Source organism: Vipera ursinii, assembly GCF_947247035.1.
Source record: "Vipera ursinii genome assembly, chromosome: 17".
In the NCBI taxonomy this organism is placed as follows: Eukaryota; Metazoa; Chordata; class Lepidosauria; order Squamata; family Viperidae; genus Vipera; species Vipera ursinii.
The window spans coordinates 5,679,246-5,703,862 of NC_139530.1; positions in this window are offsets into that span (position 1 = coordinate 5,679,246).

A 24,617-nucleotide genomic window follows, 5' to 3' on the forward strand; every position below is an offset into this window, starting at 1 on the left:
CTCCTTTTTTTTGCTCCTTGGGAACACCTGGGAAGAGAACCCCAAATTATGGCACCCCATCACCAAACCTTGGCGAGCAAAAACAAAAAAAGCCTCAACACAGCCGGTGCCAATCGGAATAAAATTTGGAGCAGGCCATTTGTGATAAAACATTTCAGGATGCCTCCTTTGAAAAGAAATAAAAGTCTCTCCATTTCTGGGGCAGTTCGTTTAAATTAAATTAAATAAATCAACAGAAAGGAGTGGAGAAGTTCTACAGAAATTGGGCACTTGGGAGGAAGACCACAAAGTTCTACAAACTTGGAAACGGGTGACCCTTTCCCCTCGCTTTTAACCAACAACCTGGGTGTGGAAACGACAAAAGCTTCTCTTTTAGGGCCAGTGGTGTTGTGCTAAGGGAAAATAAATATAAAAAATTGGGAAGTTGCCGAATGTAAACGAGGGGAAAGCAAAACCAGAAGAGCAATGCGAAATTAGAATTTATGAAATTAGAATATGGTTTGTTTTTTTTGGGGGGGGGGGTTTGCATTGTCCAAAATGGTGAGGCTGGTGCTAAATTAGGCGCTTGCAGGTCTCTGCTTGGGAATTAACACTTAGGATTTATTTTATTTTATTTATTTTTTTACTTAAGCAGTAAGACACCACCCAGTTGCCCTGATTTTAAAACCCCTCCCACCCCTAGGGCCAAAAAGAGCGAATTTGCAAATCTATAATGTCCAGACACGGAGACCTTTTCCCTCACCATCCTAATTCAGAGTGAGAATTTAGGCAAAGTTGCCTGGAGACACGCGCGCACACACACACACACACAAAAGACACACACGCCCCACTCTAAATAAAATGGAAGTCATTGCCCACCCTGATCAGGTAAGTGGGCTGGAAAAAGTCCTGATTTCACAAACTGCTGGGTTAGAGTCTCCCAGAGGTCATCTAGCCCATCCCTGCCCCTTTGCAGGATTTATGCCTCTCCAGCACTTTAAACTGGACCTTTCAGCTTCTGCCCAATTAGCAAATTCCTTTGGATGCCCTGTTTCTCATTATGCCCGGCCAAAAGCTGCCTCCTCTCCTTGAGGGTGGAAATGGAGCTTAAATGCCATCCTAACTGGTTATTATTATTTCCAGTAACATAAGAAAAAAAATAACAGCCAGAATCAGAGTTAAATTGCAGTATCTAAATCTTTGGAAAGAGCCTCTATTTTAAACGGGGTTAGATTTGATGCCTGGTGTGTGTCCTTTCCTTTTTAAATATAACATTTTTTTAAAAAAAAAACTATTAAAGGGGATGTGCTAAAAAATAAGGAGGTTTGCTTTTAAATATCAGCACCACATAATCGATTTTTTATACAGGTAGCTGTAGCAGAGAGTGTGGGTCTGCATAATAATAAGAGGTTTCTCACACTTGACGGAGGGGAATTTGAAGGAAAGGTGAATTTTGTGGGTGGGGGAATTTAAGGTGGTTAAAAATCACCCTTACGAATACTCAATATGCCCCCTGATTACCTGAGACGGCAGTCTGTCCTTTGGTTAATTATCCCCCTCTTAAATTTTCTATTAACTAGCTCGTTACAGCATCCTTTAATTCCATAGAACGATATTTCTCAAACTCAGCAACGTTCAGATGGGTGGACTTCAACTTCCGGAATAGCTGACTGGGGGATTCTGGGAGCTGAAGTCCACTCATCTTAAAATTGCTGAGGTTCAGAAATACAGCCCTAGGGGACATTTACAATTGGAAACCGTTAAAAAACTCAGTTATTTAAGACAGAATTGGATCACCCCAGAGGAAGAAAGAGAGCTGCTTTGCAGTCAGAATCAGGCTGTATTCAAAACTCAAATCCCCAAATCGATTATTAAGAGGACTAGCGACTTGAAGGGGCATTCCCCTAGTACTATGGTAATATATTTATATACACATAGTAATATATAAATGTATATTTATATACATTAAGGCAAAGGTAAAGGTTCCCCCGCACACGCGTGCTAGTCGTTTCCGACTCAAAGCCGAAGAGGACGCTTGTCCGAGGACGTCTCCGTGGTCATGTGGCCAGCATGACTAGACGCCAAAGGCGCACGGAACGCTGTTACCTTCCCACCGTAGTGGTCCCTATTTTTATACTTGCATTTTTTACGTGCTTTCGAACTGCTAGGTTGGCAGGAGCTGGGACGAGTAACAGGCGCTCACTCTGCTACGCGGCACTCGGGATTCGACCCGCCAAACTGCCGACCTTCTGATCGACAAGCTCAGTGTCCTAACCCACTGAGCCACCGCGTCCCTTTTATATACATTAATATAATACAAATATAAATAGTAGTTATATTTATAAGATTAATAATATATATAAATGTATATATAGATATATTACCATAGTACTAGGAGGATGCCCCTTTAAGTCGCTGGTCCTCTTTATAATCAGTTGGGGAGTTGAATTTTGAATATGGACTGATTCTGACTGATTATAACTATATAATCTCCTTGTTTTATCTGACAGCAAATCAAGTATTTACTACTCAGCTCTCCTTTCCTAAAAATATTTAAGAAGAACCTGTCCAGGATTGCCAGGACAGAAAGATTCAAATACAAAGCCGGGGGTGGACTGGATGACCTTAAGGCCATCCTTAAGGTCGTACTATTGTATTAATATTAAATGAGGAGAAGTTGCCCAAAGACAGCTTTAAAGTCACCCGTGCAAATTTGCTACTTTTACAGACTCTTTTTAAACCGATGCTACTTTTGGAGAACCATTTTGGAAAACAAGGCATTTTTTCCAAGGATGTATTTTCAAAAAAAAAAAAAAAACCAAGGGGGGGGGGGACCTGCATAAAGTTTGCTCTGTGCTTAGTAGGATTTTTTTTATATACATAAAATCTCTTTTGGGTTTTAGCAGAGGATGTGACTTCTTGTCCCCAATCCCATCTCGTGTCAGCAGCTATGGAAATAAATAAATAAAAATAGGAAAACTTTTGAAACAGGAAAACTTTTGCCGAAGAATCTGACTTTTTTCTTTTTCCCAGCGTGAGACAACGGAAAGACTAACGGAATCGCCCGGATACGCTTTAGAAAGCACAATTTGAATTCTTCTCCAAGAATCCCTATTAAAACAGGAGAAGCTTGTGCTCCGTCTTTAATATCTGCATTAATTCCGGTTGATTTCTCCTCGTTTTTTTTAATTTTAAGTCTGGAATCCGCCGTCCTTAACAGACTGAATCGGGAGACTGTCTACCTGGCATTGTTTCTCATTTGCAAAACTGCTGGTGTTCAGCCTTGCCGTTCTTTTGTTTATTTTTTTTTTTAAAGAAAAAGAAAAGAAAAAAAAAGGAATCATGTTAGATTTGCAAAACAAGGAGTTAAAAAAAGCTGGAGAGAAACACAGCTTAAGAACATCAAACAGCCCAGCCTGTTGCCAACTTACCAGAAGCTTAAATGCTGATTTAAGCCACAATACCTCCGCCTTTGCAATCTCAAACAAGAGAAAATGACTTTTCTCCCAAGTCCTTCCTACTATTAAATACTTCTATTAGCAGAAATGGGTTTATTTCAGCCACAAAGGAAAATTGGAGGCGTGGGGGGAAAGTATCAGGAGAAAGAGAAGGTGGGGGGGGGGGGAGAGAGAGAGACACAAAAAATACGAGGGAGATGCAAAATGCAAGAAAACTCCTTGGTTTTTTTTTTCCCCAAGACATCAACAAACCTTTTATGAATATAACCGGATTTGCAGCCCTCCATTCCAGCCACATTTAAAGCATTCAGACAAGGAGACCATTTTACTAGATAATAGGGTATCACGCAGGATACAATTTAAATTAAAAAATGCAATTTTCACCTTGAAATGAACAAATGATTACAATTTCTCTACAAATTAAGGCATTCACTCTTTCTTTCAGGACTTCCACCCGTCCGTGAAATATGACATAATTTCCATGAAATATATTTTTCAAATATTTTGGTTTGTGTGTGCCGGGGTGCTCGTGTGCGTCTCCACCGCGTTAGAATGTACGCCCACGCAGAGGCAGAAAGAAAGAAAAAGATGATAATAATAATAATAATAATAATAATAATAATAATAATAATAATAATAATAATAATAATAATAAAACACTAACACACAAACCCAGTCTGCTAGGCTTCCCACATCCCTTTGCTGGGGGAGAAGAAAGACACAATAAAAATAAAAATAATTTTAAAACAAAACGATCAGAAGAGTAAGCTTCCACTCTCCCTCCTTGCCACCCTTTTCAACTTGCAAGAGATAAAATGGGTGTGGGGGGGGAAGGTTTCATAGCAAGAGAAAAACACAAGCCACAAATGCCTCCAGTTTTATCTAATCTCAATTACTATGCTTATCTGCAAAAATCACATCTGTTGAGTTATCTCCTAGCTTGCCAGACTCTTCCCCCCCCTGCAACCCCCCCTTGCCTTGCCTGGAATCTTTTCTCTCTCTCTCTCTCTCTCTCTCTCTCTCTCTCTCTCTCTCTCTCTCTCTCTTTTTCTATTCCTGAGTCTTTTATTTTTAATTATTTTTCCATTACACCCTCCTCTCTCTTATAAGCTGTGGTTACAAGGCTAATCAGAGAGATTATTAAGAATCAGAAGAAGCGAAGAAAGTTTTCTGTAAGGGAAAAGGGGGGGGAAAGGAAGAACTTTTTAAGGAGAAAAAAAAAGAGGGGGGTGGGAGAAGCGGAGATGGGGAGAGGCAGCCATTTTGAGCAGCCATGGGGCTGCCCGAGGCAAGTGGCATTATGGGTGGCACGGGGCAAGGAGGATGCCAGTTGAGCCAGCTTCTTCTCTGCCTTCTGCAACTTGGTGGGGGGGGGGAAAACCTGTATAGATTGGACCACCATTTTTTGACCAAGAGGGAGAAAGGCTTCTGCCTTGAGCGGGGGCTGGGGGGGATGGACTAGAAGGCCTCTGAGGTCCCCCTTTATGTTCTTATCTTTTACTGCGAATTACTCCTCTGGTCTTGTCTGCAGACCGAGCTGCCATGAAAGGCACGGCAGCAATCCAGAGGGGGATTTTGGCAACCCAAAGCTTTTAATCACCTTTTGAAATCATTCCTGCCTTTTAGACATAATTTGCCGAGACACAAAAAGGCAGGTTGGTTTTTTTCCCCCTTGGCGCTATCCCTCTGCTGAACACCTAATTGTTTATTTTTAAAGCATTGGCATTGTAAGCCGCCCTGAGTCTTCGGAGAAGGGCGGGATATAAATGGAAATAAAATAAATAAATAAATAAATAAATAATTCTTCCAACCCTAACCCTAACCCATGTAGTATGGCTGTAGTGTTATCCTTCTTATTATCTTTACTCCTCCCTCTTGGTATTATTATTATTATTATTATTATTATTATTATTATTATTATTATTATTATTCTGTTGCTTTGCATGTACACAGAGAGCTTCTTCACCGGAGACAAATTCCTTGTGCGTCTAAATAAAGTATTCAATTCAATTCATGCCCAGTTCTGTTTGTGGCTTCTAGTGTTTGGATAGAAAAACACACCCTCAGTAAAAGAGACTCTGTATAAAGAGTGCAGAGAAGAGCAACAAAGACGATCAGGGGTGTGACATGATAGCAGCGTTCCAGTATCTCAGGGGCGGCCCCAAAGAAGAGGGAGTCAAGCTATTCTCCAAAGCGCCCAAAGGCAGGACAAAGAAGCAACGGATGGAAACCAATCAAGGAGAGAAGCAACCTAGAACTAAGGAGAAACTTCCTGACAGTGTGAACAATTAACCAGTGGAACTACCTGCCTCCAGAAGTTGTGAATGCTCCGACACTGGAAGTTTTTAAGGAGAGACTGGACAGTCATTGCTTTCCTGCCTGAGCAGGGGGAGGGGGTTGGACTAGATGTCCTCCAAGGTCCCTCCAACTCTGTTATTCGGTTCTTCCAAAACCACTTGAACCCTTATATCTTAAGACCGATGAGGGTTTATGTATCCAGAGACAAACCAGGATCCTTTATGAGGCTTCTCCCGCCAGGCTGCAACTTAGAGCGCCCTACTTCGATTTGCAAAAGGCAGAGAAAATTTTCAAAGCTCAACTCCAAGAAGGCCAAATTTGCAAATATATATATATAAAGCATAGGGACGCGGTGGCTCAGTGGGTTAGGACGCTGAGCTTGTCGATCAGAAGGTCGGCAGTTTGGCGGGTCGAATTCCCGAGTGCCGCGTAGCAGAGCGAGCGCCTGTTACTCGTCCCAGCTTCTGCCAACCTAGCAGTTCGAAAGCACGTAAAAATGCAAGTAGAAAAATAGGGACCACGACGGTGGGAAGGGAACAGCGTTCCGTGCGCCTTTGGCGTCTAGTCATGCCGGCCACGTGACCACAGAGACGTCCTCGGACAAGCGCTGGCTCTTCGGCTTTGAAACGGAGATGAGCACCGGCCCCTAGAGTCGGAAACGACTAGCACGCGTGTGTGGGGGAACCTTTACCTTTACCTATATATAAAGCTGGCCAAGATGATTTAGAGGGGGAGAAATATGATGGAGTAACCCAACCCCCCCCGTCCCCCACCCCCATGCAGGATGAGGGTTTCTGCACAACCTGGCAGAGTGGATGCCACCCTTATGAGTGGTGGGCATCGTGCTTCCCAGCGTTGCAAACACTGGGTTTATTCTTATTTCAACCCTCCCCTCTCCAACTTCTGGAGGGTGTCCAATATCTGGGGCGCCATCCAGAGAAGAAGAAAAAGGAGGGAAGGAAATAAAAGAGGGAGGTGCGCCAGTGGTGGAAGCGAAGGGGGCTGAGTTTGGCATAACTTCTGGCGAATCCGACCTGGGTCACGCCCCATTTGAGAAATAACTCTGAAATTTAATTAGGTGGAGGCTCGGCACGGACGGACGTGTAGCCCGACACCAAAATTCAAGCCAGCCAGAGTAAAAGGACAACTGGGCTCGGGTGAAACCTGAGGCCCTCCCGAGCTTTTACGCTCGCATGGCGCCTGGATTTGGGGCCAAAGCAAAGCATTTTGGCCAAATGGGGGTTTTTCCAACAGGGCCCTCTTTATTTCTCCTCATTGGTGGCTGCCGATCAGATGGAAAGGCCACCAGAGGAAGGAAGGAAGGAAGGAAGGAAGGAAGGAAGGAAGGAAGGAAGGAAGGAAGGAAGGAAGGAAGGAAGGAAGGAAGGAAGGAAGGAAGGAAGAAAAAAAACAGCATTCCAGGAAACCATTCTTGCAGATATACTACTGCTGTAAAAGGAGGCTCCATCAAAGTCAATCTAGCTCCCCTCGCCCAGCCCCTTTTTCCTTTGTTTATCCCAGCCCCAAGCGAGGTGTCTCCAGGAACCCCAAACTCCGCAGGCTCCAGCTCTTTTGCAGGATCTGGGGTTTTACAGATAAGCCGCCCTTGCATATGGAGGCTCGCCACCCATCCCTGAGAATGGAGGCGATTATGAAGCTTCCGCAAACATTATTGAGCCCTGAAGTGCTGCAGAGATGGAGAGATTTTTCTCGTTGGAGTGAAACAAACAGAAGACGAAACCCACACGGCACGTCCTTGCAAATATCAAGTGCTGCAAAATCCAGCAACGCGCCTATTAAAATTCTGCCAAATTAAAAAAAAAATTGAGTTTCACTCCCCCGACAGCCGGAAGAAAAAAAAAAGTGTGTTTTAAGCCTGAAAAGAAATATATATATATATGTATATACATATACATGTATGTATGTATGTATATTTGACACATATCTCCCCTTGCTTCTAAAGCTAACAAAGCGAGAGAGATCCTGTGGCTCAAGAGGTAAAAACAACTGCCTAATGTGCAATCAGCCCAGGTTCGAATCTCAGAAGGGTATGGCTGACTGATGAAAACTAATAAGTTTGAAATGCATATCAGTCTCCCTTAATTCTTTGTTAGTAATTTACATAAATATATGAGCTGTCACCGGTGTGACTACTGCCTGTTCGATGGCCTTCAAGATAGGCTGAAACAGGAAATAAAGATTTGTCCCATGTTTGGGGCCTAGCAAGGTAATCTAAATAGTTAACAAGTATTTGACATATATATATATATATATATATATATATATATATATATATATATATATATATATATATATATATATATATATATATATATATATATATATATATATATAATATAATATAATATAAAGTTGGAAGGGACCTTGGAGGTCATCTAGTCCAACCCCCCTGCTCAGGCAGGAAACCCTATACCATTTCAGGCAAATGGCTGTCCAGTCTCTTCTTAAAAACCTCCAGGGTTGGAGCATTCACCACCTCTGGAGGCAGGTGGTTCCACTGGTTAATTGTCCTCACTGTGTGGAAATTTCTCCTTAGTTCTAGGTTGCTTCTCTCCTTGACTAGTTTCCATCCGTTGCTTCTTGTCCTGCCTTCAGGGGCTTTGGAGAATAGCTTGACTCCCTCTTGTTTGGGGCAGCCCCTGAGATACTGGAAGGCTGCTATCATGTCACCCCTCACCCTTCTCTTCATTAAACTACACATACCCAATTCCAGCAACCGTTCCCTATATGTTTTAGCCTCCAGCCCCCTAAATATATATATATATAGCACCGGGCAGCCTGTTTTGTCACCTTACGTTTTTTTAGCTCCTTTTTAACAAAGAGGTGGGGGAGGGAATTAATGGGCAGCATCCCTGCTGTGGAAAAACAGACCCCCCTTAATATTTAGAGGCGCGCTTGTAAAATAATAAATCACATTTCCACCAGGCGCAGCCGAGAGGCCAAAATTGCACCGTTCTTCAAAGGCAAGGGGACCAAAGCCGCTTCGTGAAAGAAATGGGGTGCCTTGGCATTCCTTGACACCCCGAAAGGCAAGCAGTGCAAGGGGTGGCAGCCTCAGCGGGCACCGCCTGGCAAGGAAACACCCCCTCCCCCCCAAAAAAAATCGGTCTGTGTACCTGGCATAGGTGTACCTCGTCTCGCCTTTTTTGACCTCTGGATGCACACCTAGTCTCCAGGGTGTGGGGATGTGTTCAGGCCCTTCCCTCCCTCCCTCCTTCCTCCCTTTGGCCGTAGCAAATCAAGGGGGGGGGTCAGGAAGGGAAAATAGGTTGGGGGGAGGCGAGGGTGGGGGCCTTTGCTTCTAAACCCCCCCCCCCGCCCTCCAAAGGCAGAGCAGCATATGGAACAAGTTACCGGGAAGAACAGGCAACGGGAGAGAGACGTGTGGGCTTTCCGCCTCCCCAAATACGTGGGGAGCATTAAAAGGGGTGGGGTGGGTGGGTGGGAGAAGGAATTTGGGATTGCAATCGGCTGGGTGTCCCCTTCCTGCTCTTATCTGGTGGTGGGGGGAATTACCAGATTCGTTCTAGAGCACCAGGCCCATAAGGTCATTGTGCTGGACACGGTTGGCGCCGGGGGGGGGGGGGAAGGAGAGAAAGGGTAGGCAGAGACACCCCCCACCCCACCCCCTTGGGCAGTTTTTGCTGCCAAGGCGAAGGCAAAAGACGCCCCCTTAACTCCACGCCGCCCATGCAAAGCCCATGCAGCTTTCAGAAAAAAAGGCCGGGGGAGGGGGGAAAAACAAGGTGGGTTCAGAAATGCACCCCCAGTTTAGGTTGGGGTAGCTGGAGGACACACACACACACACACACACACACACACACACACACCCAAAAATAAGGCCTTCCGAGACAAGGAAATTTGGAATTCTGCCTCTTGCTTGACCTCCTTAAGGAAGGGGCTGGGGGCTTCCTGGAGCAATTCCCCCATCTTGCACGGAGGAAAGTCCAGAGGTGGGTCGGACAGGTGGGCAGAGACCCCACCTGTAGAGGGGGAGGGGTACAGTCTAGCTGACCTCGGCTGGGCTCCGGCAGGAGGGGGCAGGAAAGATGCCCAATTAATCCCCCTGCCGCAGCCTGCTCCGAGGCGGCCCCCTCCCCATCCTTTCTGTATTCATGAATTGCGGGGAAGAGAAATAAGAGACTTCATTACCTGACAAAAGTGTTACTAATGACTCTTCTTACCTGCCGCTCAGCACCTCTAATGCGAGACGCAGAGGGAGAGAAACGTATTTGCCTATTCAGAGGCCGGGCGGGGAATGGAAAATTTCCCATCCTTAGCCTTGCCTCATTCCGCATTCACTCGGAGCAAGGTTTACAATTCCTCTGCTATTATGTCCTACCAGGGCCTCTGAGCTGGCTGTCATGACCTTGATATTAGCTGAAAATTGGAAATTGGATGGTGAGGGAAGGGGAAGGGCTGGGCAGGCAGAATTCTGATCTATCCCTGGATGGGGAGGGAGGAAGGGAGGAAGGGAGGAAGGGAGGAAGGAAGGAAGGAAGGAAGGAAGGAAGGAAGGAAGGAAGGAAGGAAGGAAGGAAGGAAGGAAGGAAGGAAGGAAAAGGAAGGAAGGAAGGAAGGAAGGAAGGAAGGAAAAGGAAGGAAGGAAGGAAGGAAGGAAGGAAGGAAGGAAGGAAGGAAAAGGAAGGAAGGAAGGAAGGAAGGAAAAGAAAGAAAGAAAGAAAGAAAGAAAGAAAGAAAGAAAGAAAGAAAGAAAGGGAGAAAGAAGGAAGGAAGGAAGGAAGGAAGGAAGGAAGGAAGGAAGGAAGGAAGGAAGGAAGGACAAAAGAAGGGAAGAAGAAAGGAAGGGTAGGAAGGGAGAAAGAAAAGAAAAGAGAGAGAGAGAAAGGAAAAAAAGAAAGAAAGAAAGAAAGAGAGAGAGAGAGAGAAAGGGGAAAGAAAGATGGGAAGGAAGGAAGGAAGGAAGGAAGGAAGGAAGAAAGAAAGAAAGAAAGAAAGAAAGAAAGAAAGAAAGAAAGAAAGAAAGAAAGAAAGAAAGAAGAAAGAAAGAAGAAAAAGAAGGGAAGGAACAAGGGAAGAGAAGGGGAGGGAAGGAAGAAGGGAAGGGAAGGAAAGGAGAAAGAAAAGAAAAGAGAGAAAGAAAGAAAGAGAGAAAGAGAGAAAGAAAGGAAGGAAGGAAGGAAGGAAAAAAGAGAGAAGGAAGGAAGGAAGGAAGGAAGGAAGGAAGGAAGGAAGGAAGGAAGGAAGGAAGGAAGGACAAAAGAAGGGAAGAAGAAAGGAAGGGTAGGAAGGGAGAAAGAAAAGAAAAGAGAGAGAGAGAAAGGAAAAAAAGAAAGAAAGAAAGAAAGAGAGAGAGAGAGAGAAAGGGGAAAGAAAGATGGGAAGGAAGGAAGGAAGGAAGGAAGGAAGGAAGGAAGGAAGGAAGAAAGAAAGAAAGAAAGAAAGAAAGAAAGAAAGAAAGAAAGAAGAAAGAAAGAAAGAAGAAAAAGAAGGGAAGGAACAAGGGAAGAGAAGGGGAGGGAAGGAAGAAGGGAAGGGAAGGAAAGGAGAAAGAAAAGAAAAGAGAGAAAGAAAGAAAGAGAGAAAGAGAGAAAGAAAGGAAGGAAGGAAGGAAGGAAGGAAAAAAGAGAGAAGGAAGGAAGGAAGGAAGGAAGGAAGGAAGGAAGGAAGGAAGGAAGGAAGGAAGGAAGGACAAAAGAAGGGAAGGAGAAGGGAAGGGTAGGAAGGGAGAAAGAAAAGAAGAGAGAGAGAAAGGAAAGAAAGAGAGAAAGAAAGAAAGAAAGAAAGAAAGAAAGAAAGAAAGAAAGAAAGAAAGAAAGAAAGAAAGAAAGAAAGAAAAAGAAAGGGGAAAGAAAGATGGGAAGGAAGGAAGGAAGGAAGGAAGGAAGGAAGGAAGGAAGGAAGGAAGGCCATTCACCACACATTTAATATTTTACAGTTGCTAACATTTAAATCATTTTACACTTGAGGAAAGAAAGCGGGGAGATCAGCCACCCAAAGCTGTACACGGGGTTGACCTTTCCATCCAGAGGTAAAATACTTGTACACTTGTGTGGAAAGAGGGACCATTTCTTGACTGCAGAGGAAGACACCCTACATGGTCCTTGGGTGCCTAAACTGAAAAAAACCCTTGATAAACTTATTTTAGTTCCCACTCTATAGACGCTTCCCTCTGTGTGTCATTGTGTCTCCCAACCACTGCAGCGGGCGAAAAGACCCGGGTTCAGCCAAACCAGGGTTGCGGGTGACGTGTGAACATAGCTACCCGTGCTTCTTTCGCAGCCGAGTCGACGTTCCTGGCGGAACTGGCAGAGAACTCCGAGTTCTTGGTCCCTGCCGGCCATCTCCGTCTCTCCTGGATGCCTTTGGCACACAAGACGGTCCGTGGTTGCGATGACGTACAAGGCAGAACAGTGGATTTGACACCCTGTGAATTAATCAGAGAACAAGGATGGGCAAACGAGCCACTGATGCGGTGTCGCTCTGGCCTTGATTAAATTAGAAACCTCTTCAACGAGTGCCAAAAAAAAAAAAAGAAGAAGGAGGAAAGAAAAAAAAAAAAGACGGACGGGCCGTAATGAAGTGGGGTAGGAGAGGCTGACCAGGGCCGGAGGGGTGCGAGAAAGGAAATGCAAACACAACCCGCCAACTTGGCCCCAGCTGGCAACGTTTCCATCTTGACTAGCAAAAAAATACAGGTCGGGTAGCATTTTGCAAAGATTCCTCCTGATGGTGATAACTTTATTGTCACTTTGAATGTACACCAATCGGCATACGAATATAATTTTTTTAATCTGTTTTTAACTTTTGTATCTTTGTTTTTAATCACCCTGTAAACCGCCCTGAGTCCTTCGGGAAAGGGCGGTATATAAATGTAATAAAATAAAATAAATAAATACATCAAAATGAAATTTCGTTGCCTACAGCTCTCAAAGGGTCACCACCTCCGATATATACTCCTTGTTCGGGGCCCGCTCGAATTTCACATGGTCCATTTTAGTCTCTAGGGAGGGAACGATGGCACACCGGACAGAGGGAAATGGGGCTCCATGTGGATTAGCCCTCAAATTCGCTTGTATTCCGACAACCTCACCTTCTTTCCTTTTTCTGATCCTGACTCTTCCACCCTTTCCTTAAAGAGGCCTTGCTTCTTTTATTTATTTTATTTTTATTTTATTAAATTTATATACCGCCCTTTCCCGAAGGACTCAGGGCGGTTTACAGGGCATTCAAAACAACCAATACAAAAGTTAAAAACAAATTTAAAAAAGATTAAATCATCCCTTTCGCCCCTGGAGCACGCTGCCGCCGCCGCCACCAACTCCTCCAAAAGCCTCTCTCTCTTCCTCTGGGCCTGCCGACAGCCTCATCCAGTTCCTTCGCTCCATAAGCTCCAGGTCCTCTCTGCCTCCTCTGGAAACAGCCCTGATTTTTTTTTAATTCCATTTATATCCCGCCCTTCTCCGAAGACTCAGGGCGGCTTACAAGCTTAGCAGTAGAATTTGCAGTAGAATCCATCACTGGGCCAGCAGTCAGATCTTGCTGCTGGCAGAACAAATTCAAACAGCGCCGACGACTTTTAACGGTCTCACCAACAGTTCCAAAAGAACTAGAAACTTGCCAGGCCAGCAAAGATTGTCGGTCGTATGTCGTATGTTACCTTCGTTCCGCCATGTTGCTCAAACACGTGAAAATCTTCCCGATCATGTGGCCTATACTAGCCCTTACTATCCCTCCCCAAACTATTCGCCTTCAAGAGCCAATGCAGCCGCAGCCATTCCAGGCGCCGCCATCTTAGAACTCCTCCCCCCAATCCAAGCCAGGAGGATGCATCCTTGCGAGGATTTTGGCAAAAGCACCGTCTCCGAAAACATTGAGATCCTGGGTGCGTTTAGAAGCATCCCAGGCGCCCACAAAAATATATATATACCCTGGCACCCTTTGTGCCAGCTCGGTGGGCGAGTGGATATCCAGTCCTGCCATTTTCCCAGAATTGCTCTACGTGACAGACGGGGTAGTTCCAAAAGTTAAGGAGGGCTAACCGGATTGATTAAACCTCAGACTGGGGTGCCGTTTAAGGAGCGGTGCCCGTCCCGTCCTTTTCTTGTCGTTCCTCCCTTTCTCCCCAACTTTCCAACATTTGAAGAAATCTTAATTTATTTCCTTTGAAACAAACAGATTCCCTGCAAGGTATTATGGCGTATGGTGGACTTGTAAAAAAAAAGTTACAAGCTTTTTGGATCCAAGTCTGGTGGAACATGCAGAAGATCTTTAAGAAAAAGATAAAAGATTTTCACCCCAATTGTTTTTGTTGGGTATTGTCGCTGGCTGTCCTGCTATAGAAAGCAAATTGATGCTGAACTTAATAACAGCTGCAAGACTTTTGGTAGCGCAATCCTGGAAGAAGGAGGATCTGCCTACTATAGAAGAACGGACTTTGAAAGTCTCGAACCTGGCAGAAATGGCTAAAATCTCGGCATGTGTGAAAGATCACTCGCCACAGAGATATTTATTGATTGATTTATTTTTATTTTAATTCCATTTATATCCCGCCCTTCTCCGAAGACTCAGGGCGGCTTACAAGCTTAGCAGTAGCCTTCATTCTATGTATATGCCTGCTTATTAGGGCTTTCACACACCCCCAAGCGGCATTATTACAAAGTCAGCTTAATTGCCCCCCAACAATCTGGGTCCTCATTTTACCTACCTCGGAAGGATGGAAGGCTGAGTCAACCTTGAGCCTGGTGGGACTCGAACCTGCAATAATGGCAGGCAGCTGGTGTTCCTTAAGGAGGCATTAGCCCACTGCTCCACCAAGGCTCTCTATATAGTGGAATGGAGAAGATGGATTGATTATATTCAGAACAAATATGGGACTCCAAAGTATCATTGAGCAGATGAGTAGTTATTAGTTATTATAATTAGAGGACATATTATTTATATTTTCTATGGCTAAGGAGAGTTAAAGTGCGGTAGGATTTAAAGAGTAATTATATTATTTAGAATATTTTAGAGTAAGATTGTACGATGTAAATACCCTGTATTCAGCTCTGGGAAGTCGGGGGTGTGTGTGTTGGGAAGGGTGGGAAGGGGCGGGGGGTGGGGGAGATGGGGTATATGTTCTAAAAATGTATTTTAAAACTCTTCAATTTAAAAAAAAAAGATTCCCCCGCCCGCCCGCCCCGCTCTTCCGTGCTGCCTCCCCTACAGAAACCTAATATAGGTGATTATGTTTAGTTTTTTTTTTTTTCCGTCAGGCCTGTTGAAACCTAGGACCGGGCCAGGCGGAAGTCTTGGCTACTGTTTCTGCTTCTTTGCAGGAAAATTCAATTAGCCAGGCGATGCAGAGAGAAACCTAAGCCTCTTTCTTCCCCCTCCCATCATCTTTCCGAGAGGTGAGATCCAAAATTCTCAATTTCCAGGTATGTCACCTTGCTTCAGCTACAGAAGCAGCAACAGGCGTGTGTGTGTGTGTGTGTGTTTGTGTGTGTGTGTGAATAGAATTAGTCTAAAGGCAGATCAGTTTTTTTCCAGAGATGTTTAATCTGGTATTTTGACCCTTCCTCTGAGGAAATACAGGCTGGTGACTAAATTGCTTTCACCAAGAAAAAGAGAATCGAGGGGTGAGAAGCAAACAAATGAATTGGCGTTTGACTTTTCCAGTTTATCCCTTCTTGCGGCCGCCGCTTAAAACGAAAAATTTTTTTAAAAAAAAAACACAAAGCGTGAGTCTCCACATTGTTTTGCAACGTGTGTTTTTGGGTTAACTTCGAATCTTCAATCGGTTGACAAAACACACCTGCCCCGAAAATAGCACTCAAGGTGACTAATGGTAGAAGACTAAAATAATAATAATAATAATAATAATAATAATAATAATAATAATAATAATAATAATAATAATAATAAAAATAGGGGGGGAAAGCCCAGTTCAGAAGTGCCCACCTAGATGAAACCCAGTTTATAAACTGTTTTGACTCCATTTTTAAATACACTCAGCCATTTCTTTGAAGTTCTGGCTATTGTATTTGTCAGGCTAATAGCTAAGCATCACTTCAGCCCACTTTTCCACTGAAATGTTTCTGCCTTCAACAATTCCTCCAAAAAGATGATCCAGAGAGAAGCTGTTACCCTTAAATGGTGATTTTTGACAGCCCCCCCCCACCCACCCATGGGTGTAATCTGGAGATATTCTGAGGTGTAATGGAACAGTTTTATAATTTATAATCAAAGACCCCGACGGGGCTGCAGCTGTCGAGGTGTTTGTGCAAAACAACAGAATATATATATATATATTTTTGGGGAGGGAGGCAAAGCAGCCGTTGGGTTGAAAAGTTTAAGAACCACTAAAATACACCATCCTTGCATTTTAAAAAAAAGGCACGATTTTTGCAGACTTTTGTCGAACCCGGTTGGTTTTTAATTCAGCCCCAGGCGGAGAACAGCAACTCTTTGGGGGTCTCAGGCACCCCCCCCCCATTTTCCCCCCATCCCCGTTGTCTCCATGAACCACTTCTGGGGTGGCTTGGAAGGGCACAGCCCATACGTCTGGGGAGTGGGCATGCCGAACCCTGTGCCCTCACAACCAGCACAATATGCTAACTTTTAAGGTTGTGGGAACCCAAGACAGATGTGCAACTTTCCCAGAACAAAATGCGCTGAGCTCAGATTGACCTGGTGGGCCAAGAACACCCAGGAGGAAGAGAGATTTTTCCAGACAAGGGGTGGGCTGGCACAGGTGGCATCAAAAGACTAAAAATAAGAGCCCACAACGGTTCCTTTCCTTACTGTCCCCATCAGAAGGCGGCGGAGATGAAAGGAAACAGAAACGGTGTCCAATGGGGTGAAAAGTTCCAGTCTTGCTGCTCATTCCAATTTGCACTCTTTGCAAAAAAATAAAAAAATTAAGAATGAACCTGCTTTAAAGTGCATCACAAACACACACACACGCGCACACACACACACACACACTCACAAAAAGCCCCATCTTCCTTGCCGGGAACAGACCTCCTGTGTGAAGCATCTTGGTGGAATAACTCAAGGGGAAATGGATCTCTAGCTGATCCACTCTGCAAATGGATCAACCTGAGGGAGGGATTTGTGTTGCCGTGGGAAGAGCAAGATTTTCATGAATGAAGACGAATATTAGGTGTCCCGGTATTTGAGGGGCTGCCCCAAAGAAGAGGGGGTCAACCTATCCTCCAAAGCAGCAGAGGGCAAGACAAGAAACAATGGATGGAAAGTAATCAAGGAGAGAAGCAACCTGGAATTAAGGAGAAACTTCCTAACAGTGAGGACGATTAACCAGTGGAACAGCTTGCCACTGGAAGTTGTAGCAGCTCCATCACTGGGGTTTTTTTAAGAAGAGACCGGACAGTCACTTGTCTGAAATAGTATAGGATCTCATGCTTGAGCAGGGGGTTGGACTAGAAGACCTCCAAGGTCCCTTTATTCTAGTCTAGTCTAGTCTAGTCTAGTCTAGCCTATTCCCTATGCTAGTCTATACTCTACTCTACTCTACTCTACTCTACTCTACTCTACTCTACTCTACTCTACTCTACTCTACTCTATTCTATTCCATTATTCTATTCCATTCCATATATTCTATTCTATTCTATTCTATTCTATTCTATTCTATTCTATTCTATTCTATTCTATTCTATTCTAATTCTATTTTATTCTAATTCTATTGTATACTCATTCCATTCCAATCATTCTATTCTATTCTATTCTATTCTATTCTATTCTATTCTATTCTATTCTATTCTATTCTAATTCTATTCTATTCTATTCTATTCTATTCTATTCTTCATTCCTCCTATTATGCTATTCTATTCTATTCTATTCTATTCTATTCCTATTCTATTCTATTCTTATTCTTATTCTATTCCCTCTTTATTCTATTCTATTCTATTCTCTTCCATTTTCTATTCTATTCATTTATTCCTATTCTATCCTATTCTTGCAGGATCCAACCCGAGTCAGTCACTGGTGCTGATGCCCATCCCCAAGGAACTTCTCTTTTGTCAGATTTGGCTGGTGGACATACAGGTTTTCTGGACAGCTTGGAAAGACTGAGCAATTGTCCTTTTAGATTATTTTAAAATCTTAGTTAACGTTACCATTAGCAGATATGTGTGCAAATCTCACCCCTTCCGTTTGCATCCCTTCCGTTTTATTCCCATTCTCTATCCTAAAATTATGCAATATTCCATGCTATTCCTTTGACTTTGGGGTGGGGGTGGGGTTTCCCCCCCACCCCCGTCCTTCCCCTCCACCCTCAGATATATAATGCTGATGGTTTGTTTTAAACAAGGTAGGTTTAAACCTGGGTATTCTGCAGAAAACGCCTCCCGGCACCCAGGCCCAAATCAATCAGGTTATTTTATTTTTATTTTTATTTTTTGAGAATTACAGCCCGATCCTCCCGAGATTTCACAGCCTTTGAGCCAACTCCTGCCCAGATTTCCGAGCAGCCAATTCAAGATTAAAACGTCGGCTGCCAAGAGAGAGAGATTGTGATGAAAAGTGCCGAAGCCGCTGCCTCCTCCAGTTTGGAGGAAAAGATGTCACTTCGACATCTGCAGAGGGGAAGAATTTTTAGCAAAGATCTGTCTTGCGGTCTCGTGTGTGAAAGAAAAGAGGCAGTCATATGTCAAGAACGCGGGGTGGGGGTAGGGGTGGTGGCGAAGAGGGATCCCAAAATATTTTCCCAGGGTACGGATAGTTGCACAGCTGGCCTACATCCCACTCGGGGAAAACATAAGCAAGCAGTGTGCGTGTGTGGGGGGGAGAATGAGAGGTTAGGAAAGGATTTGGCCAGGCTGGGTAAGAAAAATGAAAACTTTTTTTTTCTTCCTTTGCAGCTGCTGTTTCTACTGGCAAGGAGGAGGAGGAGGAGGAGGAATGTGGGGGTCCTTGGTGCTGTCTGAGCCTTGTAGTTTTCTTTCAGATGTTTCGTTACCCAACTAGGTAACATCATCAGTGCTACAAAGGAGGAGGAGGAGGAGGAGGAGGAGGAGGAAGACGATGACTGTAGTGGTCCTTGGTGCTGTCTGAGCCTTGTAGTTTTCCTTCAGACGTTTCATTACCCAACTAGGTAACATCATCAGTGCTACAGAGGAGGAGGAGGAGGAGGAAGGAGGAGGAGGAGGAAGAGGAGAAGGAGGAGGAGGAGGAAGGAGGAGGAGGAGGAGGGAGGAGGAGGAGGAGGAAGAAGAGGAGGGAGGGAGGAGGAGGAGGAAGAAGGAGGAGGAGGAAGAGGAGGAGGAGGAGGAAGAGGAAGAGGAGAAGGAGGGAGGGAGGGAGGAGGAGGAGGACTGTAGTGGTCCTTGGTGCTGTCTGAGCCTTGTAGTTTTCTTTCAGATGTTTCATTACCCAACTAGGTAACATCATCAGTTCTACAAAGGAGGAGGAGGAGGAGGAGGAAGGAGGAGGAGGAGGGAGGGAGGGAGGAGGAGGAGGACTGTGGGGGTCCTTGGTGCTCTCTGAGCCTTGTAGTTTTCTTTCAGACATTTCATTACCCAACTAGATAACATCATCAGTGCTAGAATGGTGGGGTTGCAGAGAGGAGGAAGGAGAAGGAGGGGGAAGGAGGAGAAGGAGAAGATGATGATGATTCCCAAAGCTTTTTTTTCCTCCCTAAAATCTTTGGTTATAGCCTAAAGTTGGAATTAAGATTGTCGGAAGAAATATCAACAACCTAAGATATGCAGATGATACCACTCTAATGGCAGAAAGTGAAGAGGAACTAAAGAGCCTCTTGTTGCGGGTGAAGAAGGAGAGTGCAAAACTTGGCTTGAAACTTAACATTAAGAAAACCAAGATCGTGGCATCCGGCCCTCTCAAGTCCTGGCAAATAGATGGGGAAGAAATGGAGGGAGTGACAGATTTTATTTTCCGGGGCTCCAAGATCACCGCAGACGGGGACTGCAGCCAAGAAATTAAAAGACGCTTGCTCCTTGGGAGGAAAGCCATGGCAAATCTAGACAGCACACTAAAAAGCAGAGACATCACCCTGCCAACAAAAGTGCATATAGTCAAGGCTATGGTCTTCCCAGTTGCAATGTATGGCAGTGAAAGTTGGACCATAAGAAAGGCCGAGCGCCAAAGAATTGAGGCCTTTGAACTCTGGTGCTGGAGAAGACTCTTGCGAGTCCCTTGGACTGCGAGGCGATCAAACCGGTCAGTCCTAGAGGAGATCCACCCCGACTGCTCTTTAGAAGGCCAGATCCTGAAGTTGAAACTCAAATGCTTTGGCCACCTAATGAGAAGGAAGGACTCACTGGAGAAGAGCCTCATGCTGGGAAAGATTGAGGGCAAGAGAAGAAGGGGACGACGGAGAACGAGGTGGCTGGATGGAGTCACTGAAGCAGGAGGCGTGAGCTTAAATGGACTCCAGAAGATGGTAGAGGACAGGAAGGCCTGGAGGAACGTTGTCCAGGGGGTCACGATGGGTCGGACACGACTTCGCAGCTAACAACAACATAGCCTAAAAGTGTAGACTGAGCAAAGCCTCCAGCTTCCAATGCAGTGGAACTTTTCATTGCAAAGAACGGGCGTTTTTTCCTGCTCTGTAGAGGAAGCATGCCATTTGCCCAGGCTTGACCTTCGCTTCCAGCTCAAGATTATTTTGCACGTAAAACCTTGAGCGGCGGGAACTGCCTGCCTGCAAGTTTTGGAGACTTCTATGACTTTCGGATAAACTTTTCCAGGCTGTGTTTGAAGCGGCTAAATTCGGAAGATTCCCGAGTCAGCTACTTTCAATCTAAATTGCTCTCACCCCATCGCACAGCTTGGCCTCTTTCTCATTTCCCTCCCCTACTTTCAATTTATTTCTGCAGCAGACTTTTATTATTCCGTTTTTTTAATCCAAGGCCGGCTTGCAAAAAAAAAAAAAAGGGGGGAAGGGGCCTTCTGCATCGAAAACTGGCAGCAGCCAGCAAGGTGACGGAGCACAACATGCAAAAAAATCTTTGACAGGGCAAGTCGCCCAATCGCAGAAACCGGCCCGTAGAGAATTGCTGCCGAGCCCCCCCCCCAAAAAATAAAGAGTTTCTGGATGTATTTAAGGCTCTGGATGTCATTTGTTGGAGGGAATAAAAGAGAAATGGGGTGCTCTACACACCCTTTTGTTTAGTGGCAACAGAAAGACTAAAAAAAAATAAAATTAAAAAATCCTGTCTCCCGTGATCAAACTTGCTTAGGCTGCATTCCCCGTTCTACTTCAGAAACTTTTTTTAAAAAAAACAAACAAACAGGCTGAGGACTTTGTGCAATCTTGGTTTCCCAGCAATAAGGTAGACTGCCTCTGCACCTGGGAGCTCCATGGTTGCTCATTGCTGCCTTTGGGAAGGAGACTGGAAGCTGGAGAGCTGAAGCGAGTCAGGAAGCCACTTCCAGCTCAGATGCCACCGGGATCGGCTGATCTTATAATTTATCCGGCAGATCGTTTAATCCAGGGCTTTTTTTTCTCATAGAACGCTCAGAACGGAGTGCCGGCACCTTTTTGGGATGGAACCTTGTAGGATAAACAAGGCGGGTTGTATGACACGTGTGAGTTCCGGCACCTTTTTCTTTTACAAAAAAAGCACTGGTTTAATCCTTCTGGGATCTCTCCAGAACTTCCCTTCAGAAGAGTAACCGGGTAGCCTGGCTTTAAATCTTTTGCAAACCAGGTTCGGCTCCTTGCCAGCCGGAGGAGGAGAAATTGCAAAGGGAAAAAACAGGGTGTAAAGAAAGGGGAATGTGTGAACTTTGGTGACCCGGTTGGTCACCTCCTGAGCCGAGAGTCTTGGCCGAGGCACTGGGGCAGATGTCCTGCTAAAAGCCTTGGGCCCCTGCCAGGGGCTTGGCCGGTCTCCCGAGGAGGTGGCGCCCCCCCCGCCCCTTTCCTTCTCCCCCGTTTCCGCAGCTGCGCCATTCCGCAGGATTTGCTACGCTCCCCTCGGCCAAGGCGCAGGCAGGGTGGTAGGTCCAGAGGGGAAAAGGGGGGGGGAGGAAAGCCCCCCCCCCAAAAGGGACCAAACGTTCTGGGGGGGGCAATAAAGAGAAAAGGGTCAAAGGGAAAACATCATGGATGGATGGATGGATGGATGGATGGATGGATGGATGGATAGATAGATATGGATGGATATAGATAGATATAGATATAGATATAGATAGATAGATAGATAGATAGATAGATAGATAGATAGATAGATAGACAGACAGACAGATAGGGATGGATATATTAGATAGATAGGGATGGATACATAGATATGGATGGATATAGATAGATATAGATATAGATAGATAGATAGATAGATAGATAGATAGATAGATAGATAGATAGATAGATAGACAGACAGATAGGGATGGATATATTAGATAGATAGGGATGGATAGATAGATATGGATGGATATAGATAGATATGGATGGATGGATAGATAGATAGATAGATAGATAGATAGATAGATAGATAGATAGATAGATAGATAGATAGATAGATGGATGTAGATAGATAGATAGATAGATAGGAATGGATAGATATGGATGTAGATAGATAGATATAGATAGATATAGATAGATAGATAGATAGATAGATAGATAGATAGATAGATAGATAGATAGATAGAGATGGATAGATAGATAGGGATCAATAGATACATAAGATTGATTGATATGGATAGATAGAAGAGAGAGAGATGGATGGATGGATGGATGGATTAGATAGATATGGATGGATAGATAAATGTAGATAGATAGATACGATAGATAGATAGATAGATATAGATAGATAGATAGATAGATAGATAGATAGATAGATAGATAGATAGTTAGTGATGGATGGATGGATGGATAGATTAGATAGAAAATAGGTAGGTAGGTAGGTAAGTGGATAAATGGATGGATGGATGGATGGAAGATAGATATAGCTACCTAGTTGGTTGGCTGGCTGGCTAATTTTGACCTGTTTTCTGATAAATTTTGGACAACTTGTTTGAAAATTGCAGAATTAGCTATCATTTATATCTATCATCCATCTAAGCTATCATCTCTGTAGCTATCCATCCATCCATCTATTCATCCTCTAGCTATCTGTTTTTCTATTTTTTCTATTTTTAATCTATTTGAATTTTTAATATTTAATCAAATTCCCCCCGGCCGTCCACCTATTTTGTGACTGCTATTATTGGGGGAAAACAACTAAATTAGTACACAACCAAGTTTTTGAATCAACCCATCCTCGTTATTCAAAGGGTTGTTGGACAGTTCTCTAGTTGTGCCCAGGATGGTTTTCTAGCCTTTCGGATTCATGAAAAGATACACAGCCTGAAAAAATAAACCTAACAGGCTTTACAAAAGTTGGTAGATCTTTCACGAAGATGTTTTACTGTGCTGCGTGAATACAAGCCGAGTACGGTAGAACAAGCTTGGTCTGAGCTCTGTGTTCGAAATGCGTGGTCCACACGCTGGTGGGGTAATTTATATAGGTCTCCCGGCCAATCAGGAGACTGGGGAGGGATCAGAGGGGTCAACCGCACAGATAAAGGCCAATCCCGTTTCGGCGACGCAACCGGGCAAATGAGAAAGCTGCTTGCCACAGCACCATCTAGTGGAGCAAGGCTGCAACTGGAATGGAAACCCATTGGGAAGAGTGCCTCTGAGCAGGTGCAGAGTGCCTTTCCCCCCAACCTTCCTAGCCAGTTTTTTTTTCCTTTTTTTTTAAAGCGTCTTACCATATTCCACCCCACCCCCAAGTCGCGTGGGAGGCAGAAATGTACCGTGGAGAGGGAGGGAACGAAAAGACAATTAAACAGGTCCACTCCAACCGTGATACGATCTTAATTGGTTTTGTTCCTACACGATTGTCCATTAAAGGAGGCTGTGTAAACCCAAAAGGGAAAGTGATAAACACAGAGAAGCAAGTTTTTTTTTCCCCCAAAGCGTGAAGAATCCAGGACTGGAAAAAGGAGAAGTCGTCCGCCAGGATTAAAGCCAGCGAGCGAAGAAGGACGGGGGCTGGAATAGGAGATGGAGGATCCAATATCTCAGATGTGCTATTTCCCTACACACACACACACACACACACACACCCCTTGGGAAATGGATAAGGGATGCAAACAGGGGGTCTGGCATCTGCCCTGAAGAACCAACCCCAAAGAGAAGGCAGCTTTGCCGGGGTGGGGGCGAAAAGGTCTCTGCAATCCGAAAAGCAGCTCCGGAAGAAGAGGAGATACTAAAAGGGGGGACCAACAGAGAGGAGACAGGAAAAAGACACCACCCAAACATTTTGGGGGGTGGGGGGGGGAAACAGTTCTTCGGATGTGCCATACCTGCACTCCCAGAGGCAGCCTGACACAAAAAAAACGAAGCCCAAATTAAGACGGGGCCTTCAGACGTGGGGAAGGAGACAGAGACGTGGGAAGCAGGCAGCGCGGAATGCAATGGAAGGGAACGGGGGTTTGTCTCCCTAAGGACCACAAGCCTTGCGGCATCCATCTCAATTTCAGTTGGTTCTTAAGATTTATTTTTTTGGGGGGAGGGTTGTCCACCTTCTATGTCACCGCTGCATCTTTTGAGATGTAAGAGGAAAGGACCATGTAATGTCCCTGTTAGGGGTGAAAAATGTGATAGATAGATAGATAGATAGATAGATAGATAGATAGATAGATAGATAGATGTAGGTAGGTAGGTAGGTAGGTAGGTAGGTAGGATAGATAGATAGATAGATAGATAGATAGATAGATAGATAGATAGATAGATAGATAGATAGAGGTAGGTAGGTAGGATAGATAGATAGATAGATAGATAGATAGATAGATAGATAGATAGATAGATAGATAGATATATTGCAATGTATTTAATTTATATATGCAATATATTTTTATTCCTATCTATTCCTATCTCTCTATCAT